Source organism: Rhopalosiphum padi, chromosome 2 (genome assembly GCF_020882245.1).
Source record: "Rhopalosiphum padi isolate XX-2018 chromosome 2, ASM2088224v1, whole genome shotgun sequence".
NCBI lineage: Eukaryota > Metazoa > Arthropoda > Insecta > Hemiptera > Aphididae > Rhopalosiphum > Rhopalosiphum padi.
Window position 1 is genome coordinate 66,625,809 of NC_083598.1, and position 21,525 is coordinate 66,647,333.

The 21,525-nt window shown below is 25.1% G+C and overlaps 1 protein-coding gene across 5 annotated transcripts in view; it reads right to left on the bottom strand.

The window, feature by feature from the left end:
* The window catches only part of LOC132921299 (potassium voltage-gated channel subfamily KQT member 1), a 250,277-nt gene extending 238,973 nt beyond the window's left edge, over nt 1–11,304 (bottom strand). For all 5 annotated transcript variants that reach the window (XM_060984254.1, XM_060984249.1, XM_060984255.1 and 2 more), the window contains exon 1: nt 10,932–11,304. The gene's annotated coding sequence lies outside the window, so the exon portion shown is untranslated. The remainder of the gene's footprint in view (nt 1–10,931) is intronic.
* Nucleotides 11,305–21,525: the final 10,221 nt, after the last annotated feature.

Genomic DNA, 21,525 nt, shown 5'->3' on the forward strand with positions numbered 1-21,525 from the left:
ATAGTATTTGACTACAAACTTTAAGAAATGAGTCCGTTTTCCACCGTGCCTCACACAAAAATTGAATCTCATCGGTTATCCGCACCGTGCGACTCGCCTGGAACTTTAATAATTATAATAATATGGCTTACGCGACAACGTTTTATATTTGCCGAGCGGCATGCAGTTGGAAAACTATACCACAACGATTTAATGTAAGTAAACATAATACATATAAGAGTAACTGACAGAAAACAAATTACAGTAAGGGATGACTATATCCAATGATAAAACACTATATTAACAGAAGTTATACATTATTTAAGTAAATTTTTCAAGAGATCACTGGCTACGCGACATCAAATTCAATGTATCTTTAAATGTTCGACTGGTTTGTCTGATATAGTGATAATTTTTGATGTTCAGAAATGTTTAATTATTAAGTTTGGATGAGATTGTAAAATTTTCAATAAAAATTACTATAGGTATACGTTAAAATGTCGATAGTCCACAAATTATTTTTGACAATATATACAACTATAAATTATGACTATGCACTACATTAGTATTTTTCACTTATTACATTTTGTTAGAAATATGTTTAAATTAAACTAAAATAAGCACTACGAGTATTTATATTAGCTTGTGAGCTAGATTATTAAATTATTTTTAGTTAAAATATATTATTTGCTAACGCAAAATACAGTTAATAGTTGAATAGTTTTTGTTGTACCACTTAATATGAAATTATAAACTCTGTGTTGGCTGAATACAGTTATTAATCAACTTTTGACTGCAATAAAAGAAAATGGTTCTAAGTATCCGAAGAAAACCCGTCATACAAATATTGTTTTTTTTTCTAGAAAATTCATTGAATATTATCAAAATAAGTGCCTATTGTTTAAGTTACATATATTTTTTTTTAAATTTATGATTGAAATCATTTATTTTAGCTTCATTTAAAATTGTTGTATTCTCACAGTCATAGTAGGTCACTATATACTAATCAAAATTAATTGCTTATTAAAAAAAAAATCGTTAAACAATTATTGTGAAGTATAATATTACTGATTACAATACGCATTGATAAAGAAATAATAATATATTTATTCAATTGAAATTCATGCCAAGAAATATCATAGTTTACTTTTTCAATTATTTCATGTAATAAATGCAGACATGCAGTTAAGTAATAATAAATCTTTTAAAATATAATACAATAATGTAATCTAGAACACTGCAGGCAAATAGTACATACTATATACTTACTTATAAAAATTATATTTTATCTAATTTCTTTTATGAGTGTTTGTCAAATATTATTTAGTATTTAAGTGTATCGGTTATTCATTTATCATTGTTATCAGTCATATGAATCTGCTAAAAAAATAAAGTCACATAAGTTAGGGAGCTTAGGTTATAGGTATTATTTTCTAAGTTATATCCATTACATATTTTTGTAACGTTGGTTCTAGTTAATATTGAATATCAAAGTCCAGCGACAGCCATTATTTTTCACGTCGTTTTATTTGAAAAACAATAACATGAAGAATCGAATTTGTGTGCTATGTCACGGAAAATGGGACCATATTGAAGTATTTCCGTTGTTTTGTAACCCTCAGACAACAAAATACAACCCACTTTGTACGCATCACCTTTGTCATTATAGCCAGAAATGTCTGTAAGTGTGCTCTAGTACGAATATGTATATTATGCTATTTTCAATCCAAAACTTTTACATAGGTCGAAATCGTGGAGATCAGAAAGTTTTTGCCCATACAAGAGACTGAAAAACTTACCCGATTTGTTGAAATATGTTCTAATATATGAATAAGTCGTTTTGTATTATACACGATTTCGAGGGTAAAGGTAATATGATGAAAGTTTTTTTGCAATAAATAAAACTACTGTAGGTAATTCCATCGAAAAAATATCGGACATTTCTCATTTTTTTGACTATGTTGTAGAATAGAGACTACGCTAAGTAATTTAAAATCAACTTCCAAATGAAAAAAAACTCGAATTTTATGAATTTATGTATGTATATTGTAAACTGTGTACGAAATGTTGTTCAAATATAATCAAGGTGGTAAGTACGTAGGGGAAAAATGGAAACAAATAAAAAAATGCTCTTGTTCATACATGTTCTTTATTTTTTCGTTTTCAACAGAATTGAACCAGAAAGCACAATATTTTGAGGTCTCTCAACAATGGTACATTTTTAAAACTCCATTATTTTATAATAATATATTGGATGAATACTAACGATGGTTGAAGATTTATTTTTTTAAATGGACAATCAAGAAGTCGAAATTTGTTCCTGAAACCTGTATTTTTATAACTAGATATTGAAATAATTATTATTATTATGTTTAAATTTGATATTAAAGTATATATAGTACTTTAAAAATTATTTCATAATTCCTGACAAGGAATACTAACCGTCACTACTTTTGACTAAAATCCTAAATTGGCATTTGTACAAAATTGTTTTTTAAATATTACGTATCCTCAGCAATATAAGTACTCAAATTATGACAAATGTCTAAACTAGATATCTACAACAATAAGAAAGGGTTGACAGAATGACATACGTCGTTTAAAAATAAATGAATGTTATTTGTAAAAGTGATTTTACTGCCACTTCTGTTCAACTTCAACTAAATATTAAATTCTGATGAAGCGTTTCAAAAAATATTAATCAATAAGTCATATATTTTTTTAGATTGTTACGTACTAAAAATATAAAAATTATTAGTCTTTACAATTTTCACTTTTCAATTTTTAATAGTCGAAAAATGACTGAATTCTAATCTAAATAATATTTTGGTTTTATTTTGAATCGTAGGTTATTATATAACAATATACTGACATACCAATAACATATTTAAATAAAAATACATTTGTATTAGGTAAAATAGTAAAAAATTCCTTGTATTCAAAAATAGTTCAAAATTCTGATTAATTATGTAATTTTATAAAAATGTAAACTATGCTCAAATGATGACAATATTTGTATTTTATTTTATTTATTTGTTTACTGTTTTAATATAATTAAATCTCGAATACATAATCATATACATTAGGTAGTTATACTTTTTCAAACAATTCAACTAACGAAGTAGTAAATTAAGAATTTTTTCATGCAGGGTTAAAATAAATGACATCTTTACAAATAAAAAAATATATATACTTAAGCCATATTAAATTCATTTTAAAAATACATTTTTTGCATCAATATTATAATTTTTTTCATACATATTTTATGCTTGAGTGAATATCAAATTATGTATTTTTTTAGAATATATGTTAGAAAATGTCATATAGCCCTAATGTGGATTAAAAATTAAACACAAAACTGGCATGTGACGAAATGAGCAAAGCGTCACGAGCACCTAACTACCCATACTCTGTATTCTATCAAACGTTTTTAATAAATTATAACTATCATTATAAAATATTTATATTCTTGGGTTTTTTAAGTTATTCAAACTTTTTTAAAATATATTTTAAAACTTTGTACATCTGAAAATACTATATATTTCCAAAATTAAATTATATAGTTACGATATGGTAGATATTATGTTAATTCTAACATATATAATAATAAATCTTGTTTAATTTAAAATCTCGATCGACAAAAATTCAATATAATTAAAACATGCGGAAAATAATAAATTCAAACTAAAAGTATAAATATTATAATATGTAGTTACTAAAATTATGTATTTTGTCTTTCTGTAATACAAATTATCCCCCCCCCATTTCATATTTTTAGATCCACCCCTGATAAAATTCAATTTGTTTAGTATCTTCGCTCAAGAAAATCGTTTCAATTGAGAATATTTGTGTAATAATAATTATAATATTTATATAACTGAAATAAATTTGACAAAACGTTTACTGATTTAATTCTCAAACTTTAAATAGCCAATAATAATATTCCCTACTGCATTCCTCCTGATAACTGGTTTACATTTTGCATTTTTCAAATAATCCTAGTAGTCATATTATAACATTCAATGTCATGTAAACTCTTTCGTTACATAAAACCTAAAAAAAATAATGGACGTAATGGAACATAATAGTTTCATTCGGTCCACTAAGAATTTGTACTATCCATTAAATATAAAATACACTACATACGAATTAAAGTAATATAACGTGACATTTCAAAAGAGTTTTAAACATTATTAAATGATAGTGATAAATTAAAAACTAAAAATATTTTATATTTAATAGATATTATATAATCCCCACAAAAATTAAGTAATATAACACTAGATTAAATAGTAGAATAGTATAAAAATATAATAATTTTAAGTTTTAACATAAATACATATACACACTGCTGGTATACTAGTCCAACAACCAAGTTCAAAAATTTGAAAAATTTGAATATAAACAATAATACGATAATAGAGATAGCCACTATATTAACATTGGCTACATTCCAAATTCCAAGAAGAATCACTGTATTGAATTTAAATTTTCTATTTAATAGATTGTATTTTATAAACACCTATTTTAAATAACACTCGTGTTTAAAACTTAATTCTCAATTTTTTAAATAGCTTTTAATTAAAATTTATTCAGTAGTTATTATTTTAAATTTAGTATTATACAATGATCAATTTTTTATGTGACTATTAAAAAAACATTTTCGTTAGGAAGATTGTAAAACTGTGAAAAGTTTATAAAAACCTACTTTTGGTTTAAATATTATTATTCACTATTATTATCCTTTGTTTAACTTTAATACAAAAATTCAGAATACATAATGCAATTTTAAACATTATTTTCTATGTATATTTATATATTATATATAGTACTATCTATAATATTATCATTGTATATCAGTATAATACTATATTAGGGTTGTTCTAACTAGGATTTATAATTTAAAGTAATTGATAAATTAGATTCGCTAGCTTATTAATTTAGCCTTCTTGAATTGTAGAACAATCGTAATATGAAATATTAATGTAATACATTTGTTTGTATATACCTATTCATTCATAAAAAATATTTTTGTAATTTAAGAATTAAAATAGTCCGATGTCACTAGTAACTCAATAAATATTTAAAAAAAGCTATAAACAGTAATTGGACTTTAACAATACAAAATATATAAATGAGCATAACTTTTAAATGTGGTAAATTATCATTGATTTCAAAGCTGGACTGTAACTAGTTTTAAAGTTACAGAAATCAAAAACTTTGTAACTACCAAGTGAGTTTCTTTCTTGAAAGTTTATAACTTACTCGGTTACAATTTTGGATTCTTTATTAGTAACTTAACTATCCTTATAAATTATATTTATAAGTATTATATTTATATAGTTACTCTACATAACTTAATGTAGTCATAAAAATTTTAAGTATAACAAGATTTAAAATTGAATAACTCATACAGATTATTCTGCTTTTAAAAATATAATAATTATAATAGAATATACCTTGTAAATTATAACACTGACTTATTCCACGGTGACTGGTGAGCCTAAATGTTTGTTACTTCTCTGTACGGTTTCTGTATTTTATTTCTTTTTGTACATTCAAATAAGGAAAATAACTACATAGATACTATTTAAACAATTCACTGATTATCAACCATTAGAAAACTATGTAAAATAGTTAACAATATTTTTTGGGAAAAAAAACAATGCTTTAAATGAAAACTGTATAAAATAATAAATGCATACAACATTCAAATAATCATGGCTATCATAAATATAAATACATCTTGTTTAAATATACATTATAAAACCCTAATCTCAATACAGTTATTAAATTTTAATGGCAATTATATTTTCTTCGTCTTTATATATTTGAGCATGTATTATGACAAATATTGAAACATTCAGGCAACCTTTAAATACCTACCTTACATTTGTTATTTAACGATTTCTCCTTTAGCCCGAACTGATACGCATCTACAAACACAATTTTTTGGTTCACGAGAATAAGAAAATGTAATTTCCGTTAAAAGTGGAATGTTGATGAGCCTTTCATAAGATATGGCAATTTAAAAATATCTTATAAGGAAATGTTCATTTCAAATCGAACCATACTTCAAGTTTGTAACTAGAACAAATAAATAACAAATAGGTAGTGCCTAAAAACAAAATATAATATGATTATTAATTATACTGGTAAAAAAATATTTAACTTTTCCGGAAAAATCACTAACAGAATTTGTGACTTTGACGTTGAATTTAAAGTGTAGTATTTTTATAATTAATTACTGTTAAAAATATTAACAACCTTTCTACTTATTACTCAATTAAGCATTTATAGTCCACGGTCAGTACGTAGTAAGTATGTACTTTTTATGTTATTATATGGTCATAAATAAATTCAATAATGATTTATAATTTATAATCGTCTAAGATGCATAAAAAAAAAACATTTACCTACATTTAAATTAAAATTATTTGAAAACAACATGCAATTGTTTATACTTGAGTGTAAAAATACCTATTTAAAAACCTGCTTATTATTGTTATACCATCGAATTTTATTTAACTAGATTTTTTTTTAATTTGTATGTTTTCAAAATAACTAAATTAAACAACAGAACTGTATTGACAGTTTCACAAAACATGAAGTTTCATATCAAAATGTAATAAAATATTATGATAATTGCTTATTTAGTAAATTATAAAAATTAATTTCTAATGATAAATTGATAAATATATATACACACTATAAGTACTTATAGATATGTTTATAAAAATTATAGTTAGTAAAATGTTGTGTTGCAATATTAAAATACATATTAATTTAATATATTATAGAAAATTGTATTAAACATAATAAATGATTTTCCGAGAAACAATGGTTTGCTTTTAATATCATATCTTTCTGAAAGGAAACTGTTTATTTGGTCAACAAACCCAAGAAATTATTGATATATCCATTCAAAACCAAATATAAAATATCTTATTAATAAATAATATAAATTATTATTTTGATTTCTATAGTCAATTATTATTTATTATTCAAAGTATATTTGAATATTATAAAATGTATTATACGTAATATTGATAGTTGTACAACATGTAACAATTATTTACCAAGTGCCCCAAAATATGCATATCTTAAACTCAATCTGGTATACAACATAAACATAACCATTAACCAACTACTAGCTGTTATTTTGTTTATAGGAATAAATGCGAATTCTCGGTTGCTATTATTATTATTATTATTTATACGACCTTGCGCGGTCAAATTATGGATACAAAGATCTGAAAATTGACACAGTTGACCAACTAGCCCAAAATTACTATGCCAAATTTCATGTAAAACTACGACACCATCCAAATCCACTCATCTCTCACCTATCGTCATACACACTACCTGACAACACTCCACGTCGTCTCAAAAGACGATGGTGTAGAGATCTCCTCAATTAAAAAAAAAAAAAAAATTTAATCTTGCTCTGAAGGGTTCTATCAATGGATAGCCTCCCTCCTCATGTAAATCATGTAATGTAATTTTAAGGCTATGTATGCACCTATCAAATTTGCTTATTGTATAAAAATAAAATACAGATTGTAAATATATTATTTTGAATAAAAAAAAAAAAAAAAAAAATTATGGATATGAGGTACACGGAACAATAATCTGTTAAAATGTATAGCTGCTAAATTTAAATAATTAATATTTAATAATATTACAATGAAAATGACAATATAAACTAAAATAATAAACTCTACCTAAATAAGACTAGGTATAATATATTCACCTCATATAAATATTTATTTTATTAAAAGTACTACACGCCAATTAAAAATCATTACAATACAACTGTTTACACTATAAAATACAATAAAGAAACTTAACCAAAGAAAGTGAGTAAACCGCCATCGATTAAAACAAATATTAAAGCCTAACTAGATTAGATTGTGAGGAATTACATCTCATAGTTAAAAAAATGAACATAAAATCAATTACTTGAAAGGCTGAAACTATTTTTCACTACGCAATAATTATTGTCACGTTAATATTTTAAAGTAATATAATTAAGCAACGAGGTAAGTCACGCGCACTTTTTAAATAATTAATATAAACGTACTATTAAATTTGTGTATACCAACTTTATTTGATTCGTCAATGATCTATTGATTATCTATTTATTGAATAAATTTTATAAATTCTGACTTAATAGGTTGACCTTTATAAAAACAAATAGTACTAAACAATAAATATTAGGTATCAAATTTCATATATACTTAAATATGCCCATATATATCGCTATATATGTACTTTACTTATGTCAAATAAATAATAGAAAAATTATTTGCTTTCGTTAAAATATTGGATATTGATGCTTAATTTCAAACGAAAAACAAATTTAATAAACTTATTAAACACAAAATTATGTACAATCGTGTTAATTTGAAAATAAAACATTCTAGGTTAATATAAAATAGGACTCACTATTAACACAATTACAATAAGGTTTTAGTTTACCATTTTTTATTACAGATTTTTTGAATATCAGGCAGCCGGGTTAAAAAATAATATAAACTGGAACCTATATATTATTAATTTTCAATCAGTGAGTTGATTCACAATATCATTTTTTTATTTTGGTTATCGAACAGTGATAACTAAATTGATTAGGTCACTAATAAAATACAATTTCTAAATCATTAATATTTTTTAAATATTCTGTGTGGAATTAATAACGTATTTATTTTACAATGATGAGTGTTATACATTTTTGTGTCTATCGTCCCTTTCTATTTTAGAATTATATAGTATTGGTGTTTCGATTTTCATCTTTGAAGGTAGTTTCTGGAACAATATTGGATCTAATAAGTAGCTTATGAAATTATAATTAAACAATTATTGGTATATTTCATAAAAGCCAAATAAAAAAAAAAATAAGGATTTTTACGCAAAACCAGTATTTGGCAAAATATTATCTTTTTTTTATTGTAATATTTGAAATTCTCATCAAACATTTATTTTAGTATAATCGATACATAACAAAATATTCAAAATATTTTTACTTTTTAAACTATTATAGACATTTCATTTTTTTTTAGTTATTTTGTATAAATGTCTATAAACAATTTATCGCTGTGTCAAAAAGCTTGTAAAATTTAATACCAAGTATAAGTCGTTACTGTAGCTTTTTAAAAAAATTACATTGGCACGATTTTTATTTATAAGCATTTGAAGTTGAAATTTTAATAAAATCACGAACATTTTTAAACAATTTTGCAGTTAAAAATGTATAAAGTGGCCAATTTTGATAGCTGAAAATTGAAAATTTAAGACAATGCTTTTCTTAAATAATTCATACTGTAATCAAGATGCCTTAAAAATATATAAACACAGGTTTTTTATAGACATTTTAACTTCAACTTTGACGAAATCAGATAGTTAGACGAAAAAAAAACCATCTACATTATTTTGTTGTACTTAATTTAAAAATATTTTATTTGAGTACTTAAAACATTTAACATCTATTATGATATTTTATACATACAATGACATTTTTAAATGCAATGATTTCTCCGAAAATTGATTTAACCTACTGTATTACTAATCCTTAATAGCAAGATAAATTACTTTAAAATCAATTTAAATGTATAATAAAATATACTTATAATATAGGCTGATAGAGCGTCTTGACTCAGAATAGATTTTGTATGTGCAATTTTGTATCAATGAATTCAAATTTAATACATACCTACATACAGTAACTTTACTCCTCAATGATGAGGTTCACTCGACACCTAATATACCTACATCATAGCAGTTACTTATATTCCCTCTTTTTTCATTATTATTTATACACATTTTATTAAAAAATAATATTACATGTGTCATCAAAACTACTTCTCATAATATTTTATCCAATTTAATGAATGTGACCAGAAATAGCAATATCTTCCCCACAACAATATATTTTTATTTTCAATTTATCGATATTTTTACGATAATCAATCATTATATATTCGATACACAGTATCTACGTATGACAAAACTATAGAAATCACTTAAATGTACAATACCTTCCGGCTATCCACTACTATACTATTGCACTACTATATGAGTTATGCCTACATATGTGACATAGTATTTTATTCAACAGAATTGGATTAATTGAAATCAGTAATGTAGAATAGTACGCGTAACGTAGGTAAATTGTTTCATACATTTCTACATAAGGGCTTTTTTTTATCTAAAGTCGTGGTCTACATCAAATAATAAAAACGATTATACTCATAGTAATTAACGACATACTATATGTTTTAATGTTATAACCATTACAAGTAATTTGAAACAGTTAGGTAGGTACAAATTTTAAACACTATTAATATAAATAATGATAATAGCTAAACAATCCCATGCATTTAGATGCTCTTAATCCGAAAAATGGCTAGAACAGCAACGTTTCAAATCGTATAGACTAATTTATGCGTAGGTACAATGAATATTTACGTACCTACTGCATAATTTTGAATGATCTTTAAATGCATACTATTATATTAATATTTTGGTAATAATTAATTATTATTATAATTATTTTGAGTTTTCATCAAGGAATTTTTTTAATGTGACAATTTGTACCTATACAACATATATTTTTATCCAACCTATCTACCTATTTTTATTAATTAAAGTTCATTTCAATTTTTAAGAAAGATAATTTTAATGTTTTTTTATGATACAGGAACTTTCAAGATTTAATGTTAACTACATTACATAACAACATAATCTTTTTAAACGTCTAACATACCGAGCGTCATTACATTAAAAGAAAAACCGTACTATTTTATATTTTTTTATCCACCGAGTTGAACTTGTATTGGCTAATTAACGACTATTATGTATTTCACCAACACCCATAACTCATAAGATGCTGTATTCTAGTTTTCTACTACTACTTTTTTTCTATATTCTACGATGACCTGGACGTGTTTTACCTGTACGTCCTTAAACGGCCGCCACGTGGAGGACGCGCGGAACTCGTGACAATGGCACAAATACGATAACAAGAACCAAAACACTCCGACTGCGACGGTGGTGGCAGCGTACACTCGTCCAAAAGATAAAATATTTAAATACGTTTTATTGCAAACCAGACGATCGGCTGAAATTGCAGTTCGAGAGAATATATCGTTTGTATAATACATAAATTATATATATATGACGAAGTCATTATTTGTATTCCGAATCATGAGGATTTGAATGACGAAAAAAATATTAACGAAAACCGCGGAAAAACGTACGCGCGCACGTTGAACGAGAAACACCGGGACAACGCTGCAACGACGACACCACAGCACCGGCGCCGACCACGGACCGACGCTGTTAACATAACAGCGTACCGTCGCGCGCGAATACCGCCGAACCCGCCGCCGACGATTTTCCCGCGACGCTCCAACCGGTGACGACGTTCACGCGATAGTCTCGCTTTGTCTATACAATTATTTTTCATTTTTGTTTTTCCTTACATGGTGTTTGTTACATTGTCATGACTTGAAAAAATAAATAGAGGGTGCTGAAATCATATAATTATTATTGAAGTTCATTTACAGGCATCAGGGCTCCGATTTTTAAATTATATAGGTACGCGTAAATTGAGTAGTCCAAAAAACGTTTTTATTTTTATAAATTATTCATTATCCAGAGGAAATGACCACAGCGAAGGGTTAACAATCCGCATTGATGGTATCATTTATAAATTTTGTTATTTTGTTGAAATTCTTTGTTGTACCTTTGTTTTTCTTATTATTACAATATAATAGTAATTTAATTAGTAATTTGTAATAAAATTACAAATTTATTTATTTTTAAATTATAAGCCATGTAGATTTTTCGTATAGATATTCACATAGTATTAATAGCTAAATGAGCAAGTCAAGGAAAGTTATTTTATGATTGTAAAAAATTAAATAATAGGCATAATTTTTATTAAGCTTTTTATCCAATATTTTAACTGTCGTAACTTATTTTCAAAAGAAGTTTAAATAAAAAAAAACCTTTTTAATCATTTTTATCACGGTCAAGAAACTGTTGGCCTGTTACTTTAGTTACTTGTTAGAATACTGTATGCACTTTGCAGCAATAATTATTAATTAACTATATCTATACAAGTTAATACATTATAAAAATGGCACCCCCATATGATACATATATTTACATTCAATCATTAAAACGGCGTTTCCAATACATAAACAATAAAAATATAATTTAAAGTCAAATATAATCTGAATTATATATACCTATCTAAATTAGTTAAAAATAATAATATCCGGAATAAATTAAAAATATAATTTTGTCTAGCTCGGACGAAAAAGTATAATCCTAGCCGGACACAAAACAGCACAGAATTTGGAGTAAGAAAAAAATTAATTGTTCAAAGACGCATGGATAGAATTAAATAAGTGTGGGATGCTATGAGTGGAGACGTCAGGCAATTTCAACGCTGAAAATCGCACATTCTTCGTCCGCTATCTGTCGGCCAAAACCGTATTGCCGTCAAACGCTGCACGCCGAGAACCCATCACACGAAAGTGTACAATTTAAATATAGATTTGTTTATTTGAAATGAACCATGTACACACGATTATTGTAGTTTACGTTTTAATTTAAATGTATACGTGTATTTAGGCCCATCATCACAATACTTATATTTTATTGGAATCCGTTAATATATATGTACGTATACCTAATTAATTCAATAAAACATTCCGATTTACAATACACTTCATAGTTATTCGTGTACCAAAAACCATTTTAGAATTAATTATAGTTACTTCTTAAATCTATATAAGCACTACCAGGAGGATGCTATGAGATCTTCAAACTTTCAAATTCGGCGCCCCTAAAAGTTAAATTTTATGATTGGTTATTCTACGGTCAATTTTCATGTTTACATCAATTGAATAATTGTTTTAATAACTTTTTTTAAGTCTTGTATAAAAATCATATAGTTTAGTGTATGATTATTATTATTTTACATAAAATAATAATTTATCTAAGGTTACAATCAAAACTTTATTTTAGTTAGGACTTATAAAATCTGTTTTTTTTTTTTTTTTTTTTAAAGCACTCCAGATAATGGGTTGATAAATATAAAAATAGTCATTTATTATAATGATTACATACTATATATTATTATTATTGATTATAATCATCATTTTTATGAACCTGTGTTAAGTTCTAACACTTTGTCTTAGATATTTAAATAGTAAATATCGTTTGCATGTTTTCATTAAGTTCAATCCCACGTTGTATACAATTTATGTTTTAAACCACACAATATTAAAACTCATAAATCAGCCCGCACATTACCAGCAATTAAACTGACCTCGTGCTGCATTTTCACCTGAAAATGTACACTATGCATTTATGCGCGAAATTTGCTTTAGCCAATGGATAAATATAAAATCATGCTTTGAATACTTCGTTATTTTACACCTTAAATGTGGATGCCATAAATCATAATAATATGTAAATGTGAAAATAATTGGTATGAAACCTAACTTAATGTCAATAATATGGAATATAGAAATGCAGAATACTATTATTTATTAGCAATATCAACGACTTAATAATATAATCCAACCTATTATTTCTTAATACACCTATGATTATCTACTGGCTAATATAATGTTATACATTTTAATATTATTATGTACCTTCGTAAATAATATAAAACCATCAAATCTTGCAATTGATGCAAAAAATAATTTAAAATATAATACATAGTAATATTTTACGTATACCTAGCTGACCTAGCTATCAACTAATTACTCCACATAATTACCTATTATTCCTCTTCAATTTAGATTAATTTACATGATTTAGATATCTAAATTAATTTCAATTAAATAAAATAACATTTTATTATTTATAACTAATAGAATATAGTTTATATTATTATATCCATATAATTATTATGTTTACACGTACCTAATATTAAATAATTCATGATTTCTATACACTTTTTTAACACTTATTTAACAAACCCATTCAAGTAAGATTTTAATCACAAAGTACTTATGTTGCTTTTCTGCATGATTATTCTTTATATATATATATATATATATATACATAAGGTTGCTACTTTTTTTTACCACTTTCACTTTTAATTTCTATCTTGCAGACACTACGGATAATGAAATTCTCACGTTCAAACAAAATAAGAGACATTTTTTTTCATTACATATTATACATAACTTAAGTGTCATTAGAATAATTCCATGAAAAATAATAAGTATAGGAATATTTGTAATGCAGGTAGACCTTAAAGATGAAAATAGTTAATAGCAGAAGAAAGAGTAATAATTACAATGTATTACCAAATGCATACAAATTTTTGTAACACTCACATTCATATTAACTATATAACCTAGGTTAAATCCTATTACATATTATATAATATACGGTAAATATCACCTACATTGTGTACATATATACAAGGATAAGCAATTTAAAAATTTGAATACAGTATTTTTTATTTTACTATAGTCTGTAATTAGCATTCTGTAAAAAATTTAGTAAGAACCAATACTTAGTAGTAAGTAATTATAAACTGTACCCATAACCACATATAAATATTATTTTGTAACTGATAGTCTCTTCGATCACAATATACTATATATAATTAAGTATAGGGATGTCTTATTTATGTTTATATTACATTTATAATTGTATATGGAAATACTATACATTATAACTATGTATATTGTATATATATATATATTAATACATACACATTAAATGATGACACGATCATTACTTTTTGTATTCGTGTGACTATATACTTCTAGGATTATTTTCTTAAATTTAAACTATATCTCAAAATAGTATATAAAACAAAATTGATTTTATAATAATTTTGTTCATCTACGCATATAATCCACATAAAAATAATAATAATTTTTCACTCTAACAATTTCCTATCTGGTTTCTACTTTATATTATAATTTACACACACACTAACAAATACTTTTCATATAATTAACAAAAAACAAGATATTTTAGAAAGATGGATTAAAATGTTTTTTCAATGTACACTGAGTTGAAAAATAAATTGCTAGGTATGATATTTGGTGTATTATAAAAATTCACTAAATTCTCGATAATAGATATTGTTCAATGATCAATAATAATAATTAAATCGAAAATATATATAGGAAGCATTTGCACGGTAGTTGAAGTATCGAGGAAAATTTCGCCACAATTATTGACCTGTAAAAAAAACCTCGCCCATAGAATTCCTGCGCCATGGGCAAAGTACTACATACTAAACGTAGTTTCGAATGCGTTCTTAAAACCGGATGCTGTAGAAGAATAGGAATCGCGTGGGCTTTGGGAGTGTTCCATCACCGCGATACCATAAATGGCATTAAAAAAAAAATAAATAACCAACCCCCACGCAATGTTGGGCGACTCGTTTTTGCCGCAAATTTATTTCGTTTTACTCGACAGCAAGTCTCATATATATATATATATATATAATGACCAGACTACAGTTTCGGTTAAGCGGTAACTTACAACATTAAACTTTAATCATATTTACTGGTTCGCAACTAACTAGTCGCAGGAATAGTTTTATGAATTCATATATTACTACCCACTGCAAACTCATTATGTATTTATTTTGTATACCCATATATGGTCTAAAATCAAATCGTAGATAAGGGCAGTGGCATATCCAGAATTGTAAATAATTATGACCCCCCCCCCTCTATCGACAAATTTAAAAAAAATAAGTACTTATTGATTAATTTTAAATGAAAATATATTATAGCCGATGAGAGTGTGATACAAAAACTGGCACAACGTGGTCAACGTACAATTTAAAAATGAACTTTACATCATGAGTGATTGCAGAACACTTTATTATGAACAACCCCTCAATAAAAATAAAATCTGGATATTATTCCATTTCATAGGTTTCTTTAATTTTCACTTAAAAATATACGTAGTAGTATGATTAGATTAGGTTACGTTTATTTTATTTTAAAGTTTTTGCAATACTGAAATTACCTATTCTTGAATTTATAAAATTCATAATACTTAATAATCATCCATTTAAAACATTGAACATTGCGTATTTGCATTTTATATAATCTGGAAAAAAGTTCTTAAATTTTTAGTAAAACTTGAATGATTAAATTCATATTTTTAGCTATTACCTATGTCATTAAATTAATATTATTTTTATTCATTATTATATACGCATTTTTAACAGTTATTTATTTGTATTTAATCAAAGTGGAACATGAATAAATATAAATGTCTTAAACATGGTAACCGGGTGTAAATTTATTTATCAATGATAACTAGACTTAGATTCTAAGTGAAGCGATGAATGTATTGATTTTAAAATGATATGTGTTCTTATTTAAATTATTTTTTTGTCTGACAACAATTGTTGTAAAAGAAAAATACTTCAACTTTGAGCGTAATTACTAATTACTGATAGAAAATTGGATCTATTTAGTACTTGACAAATCGTCTCCGCTTAGAATAATCTTTTGTATGTAATAATTTATCATTAAATTCAAATTTAAATTCTTCATTATAGACTATAGTGATCAACTTAATGAGGAACTACATTCAACACCTACTGTACGTTAGTAAAGCAGAGCGGTTACTTAATTGCACACTTTTTTTATTATTGTTGTTTACATTACATTATAACAAAGCAGATAATTGACTTAATTAATATTAATATTGACAACTTAATAGAAATATTACATATTAAATATATAAGTAAATCTAAAATTAAGTAAAATAATTATAATATTCCACGATGAAATGAACGATATTTTCTTTTTTTGAATACATCATATTCTTAAAACAAAAATATTAAATTTATTATCTTTGTACATTAGTATACTCAAAACTCAATCTTACTCTACTAAATTTTTGCACACACTGAAATTTTTTTAAAGTGAAAAAGTATATTTTATATAAATATTTAGTTAATATTTCTGAATCACAATGAAAACATCTTTGTCTATTCAATAATTTCCCCCATCATAAGGAAAGTAACTTGTTTTCGTAATTTGTAAATTAAATTGATAATAGTAAATTATATTCATTTTTAATCAGTCTTGTTAATTAAATCTTTATGGTAAACTTATCTTAACTGAGCCTCATAGGTGTTTATATCAAAAAATAAATAAGTAAATAAATTTCCGATACTTAAAGTAATTACCTACTATACAAACATATTATAACTATCTTAACCAAACATTGTAATTTCATATATAATTATTATACTTTATAATATTAATATAAACCATTATAATTATAACCATATTATATACCTAGATACATGTCATGCAATGGCACTATCGGGATTTTTTAATGAATAGAAAATTTGATTGAAAATTTTACTACATGGTTGCATACCCCTAGCCCTTTCACCTCAATAACAATAGAATATACATTACAACTTCAAAAATACCAGTTATAATATTATACAGAGTTATTAAAAATAATTAAATTGGGGGTTCTGTATAGTGTTCTACTATAGATAGGCATTGCTTTGATATGACGTATGATTCGGCAGTAGGTAAACTAATTTAATTTAATTGGATTATCAGCGTGATATCACAAAACATCTTTTATTCATATAATCATATATCATTCAAATCAAACTAGAAAGTGACTATCAAATTGTTATACAAAAAAACTTGTTAAGCATAGTCTGCAAAATTTAATAATATATTCATTTAAATTCTGATTTTTGGTATTTTTTAAGTGTACTTATAGTTCATATTTTCTAATACTTAGATTTGTGTACTATTGTCCTATAGCACTAAAAAAAAATTTTTTAATAAGAACTACGCTTTTTTTTATTTTAAATTATTAAACGGGTTATTATTTTGAAAATTTTGATGTATATAACTTTAAATTATAATTCAAAAGAGTAATTTCTAAATTATTAAGCTTAGAATAATAATTTTAATAGCCCTTAATAATGGTTTTACATCAAATATTAAATATATATAATACTTGCGGTATTAATTATCTTATTATTCCCTTACAAATTTTACATAATTATAAATTTTAATCGATTACTTACCATCATTTTCAAATCATCATAGATCCTGAATCTTCTAAATCTGCAGCTATTATCATAAATTGGTATTCTTAGTACATATAATTTAATCACTCTAAAACTACTCTTTTTGAATTAAATTTAAATATATATCAAATATTTCAAAACAAAAACATTTTCTTAATATTTTACAATAAAAATGAGTTATGCTTAATTATTGCATGATAAAAGAAGGTGGTTATTGTTACGTGGTACTTTTTAAATGTCATACAAAATCAAAGTGTTATTTAAAAATATAGTCAAAAAATATAATATTAACATATTCATGTCTTTGGTTTGTTAATTTGTTGCTTACTTCATACTTGTATTGATCACCTATTTTTTTTAAATTATATGTACCTAAATTTAACATTTTATAATTTATAATATTTTAATATTATTTTTGTACTGTTAAGTAAACTTTGAATTTCTGACAATAATATATTATAATTTAAATTTTACTACCACTATCGAGCAGAAATATTTGTATGAATTCTAACCATATAAAACTTTTTGACAAACACCATATTTTCTTAAACAAAACGAACAATTTAAATAATTTAGATACGTAATGTGTGACTTAGCGTTAAATTTTTCTACAAGTAATAATAAAACAACATTAGTTAAAATAAAAATGTAACCAATTTTTCTCATGAACATAAAGTATTATAACGTATATATTATTATGTGAGAATGGTTAACTACTTTTTAGTTCTTACCGTTGTTATTTACATGATCGTATTTCAATAAAACATATAATTTTATACCTTTTAAAGTTTTATTATTTCTAGATATATATACTTAAAATGACTATTATGGACAATAAAACTATACGTACAATTGGCTTAATGTCAAAATTACACACTAAAAACAAAAATTACATCAATAGAACAAGTCGTTTGCATGGGAATTGCAGCGAAATTGTCGCCCACCAAACGGTTTAATTCATTGCTTTAGACACTATGTGTGAAGTGTGAACCATTACTCCGGTCGTCAGCCTGGTAAGTAGTTTAAAATTAAGATTAAGACACAGCACGGCGACACATACCGATTTATTTGAAAATGTTCTCTGGTTTAAAACGGCAGCTTACCAGTGACTATTTGTAAACAATTGCATTACTATTTCGTACATAAAAGTAAAAAATTACTATGCGCAATATTAAAGTTAAATATTCACAAAGACCACTATAGTGGTTGGACATTGGTTTCAGGTAACGTATCTATAGAGAATAGGCGTAAAATGGTGTGAAATTATTATTCGTTATGTTTATTATTTAATTTTAATGCAACGGCCAACTAACAAATAAAAAATAAGAAAATTTTAAGCCGAACTCTGTTTATTAATATTTATATATGTTAAGTAACTCACGAAAATAATTAATGGTTAAAGCATTCATTAAAATATTTATTAAAGTAATATTAATGTATGAACAACCTTCTATTATCCTTCCAGGTCATGAAGATAAACATTTCATATGACTGAAAGAAAAACATCAATTCCCTAACTATAATAATAGGTACCATAAAATATTTCTTTGTTTTCCTTGATTTTTCAGTGGTCTTCCTTGCGTTTATAAAATATTATTAAAACATCAAATAAATGATATTTTTTAATAAATCAAAAAATTACAATAATAATTTATCGATTGATACAGCCACGTTTTTATGGAGCATTATATTGAAAAAAAATAGTAATAAACACAACTAACTAAAAAAATGTTGTACATTGATATAGAACCTAAATCCTATTATATAATTATTATACGACGGATGCCAATCTTCCAGAATTAATAAACTTAATAAAAACAACAACCATGTTAATAATTATCATGATAACTATTGTTTTATAATGTTTTATAGGTAGGTCAAATACTAAACATAATTGTAGGTGTGTAAGATCCGTGGTATTGCGATGATTGACCCAGATGTTGTTTAAGTGTGGGCGCTATATCAACTTGTATGTTATGCGTTGTGTTGGGGATATATTTTTTAATCATTTCATTATTCTTTACAACGTTTACGCAAGACAATAAAACAAAAGTAATAAGTATATTTAATTATCGTATATTAACGACACGTTGACACCACGTTAAGCATAATAGCAATAGGTATCATTATAATATTGATCATGTCAAAACATATTTTTTTCCGTGGATTATAATTTTATGAAAATATCCTTATAAATTATAATTAAAAATAATATTATATGATACTATATAATTTTGCCCAGTTTTCACTTAACTGACACAGGAGAACTGTAAATTATGATAATGCCTTCGTAAATAATGTGTAGGAACCAACTGTAATTACATTCGTTATAATATTATATACATAATATTATGTATATACAATTATATAATATAATATTATAAATCAATAAAAAAATACCATAAAATTATTTTGAGTCTATTATGAATATGTTCACGAAATAGCAATACAATAGTATTATAAGTTTAAATGGCCGAAGAGAATATTAGTTAACTTAATGCAGTAATTATTTGTTTCATTATTTTTTTTAACTCATAATGTTGTTACTATTTTAAACCGTATAAAATAGTGAAACTCTGTATAACTGTATAAATTAAGTAACCCTAGTGCATTGAAACAAACAACTCATTATTAATAGATCATGTTTTTATTTCAACACTTATTTTAAACTTAGGAATTTATATGATTTTTTTTCTTATTTAAAAAAGAAAAATTACAAGATTTATTTTTAAAATATCGTGTGACATTTAATAATAAAAGGTTCACAATTCAACAATTCATACGGTAATTTTTTTAAACAATAATAAAAACAACAATTACCTAGTTTTAAATGTTATAATAATCTCACATATATTCAGATCTATTCCTTACAACATTAAATGATATTTTTTTTTCTTAATTATTATTGGGTATTCGAAGGACGGCCGTATGAAATGCTATACGAATGTAATTTCTATTAGATATTGATGAACCCAATATGATACACGTGTCATTTCAATTAAACAAATTGCCTTTTCCCATTAAAACAGGATATCTGTCATTGGTTTATTTTATTATTTAATGTTAAATACAGTTATCAAATTGAAATATTATTAATTATTTACAATTTATTCATATTACATTTGTGTAAAATATTGTGTATCAGGTAGAATCGTTGTCCATATATGGGTCGAGTGCCAAAGTCCAAATGAAACCGAAACTATACGGAATCTAAATATAAATTCTACGATGGTGCTTCTATTTTTTTTCGTTTTATTTAACGCCCCACCCCGAAAATGGACCGAAGATATATACCCAAGGCGACTTTATAAATAAAAAAATGCCTTACCATAACCAGAGCTCGGGTTCTATCGCACAGCCTTATTCTACGCGCGTCCGGTGTAATAGTGGGGGTGAGAGAGATGGAACGAGAATAGGAGTGGTTATAAGGGGAAGGTGGGTGTTTTAAATATAGTACCATCGGT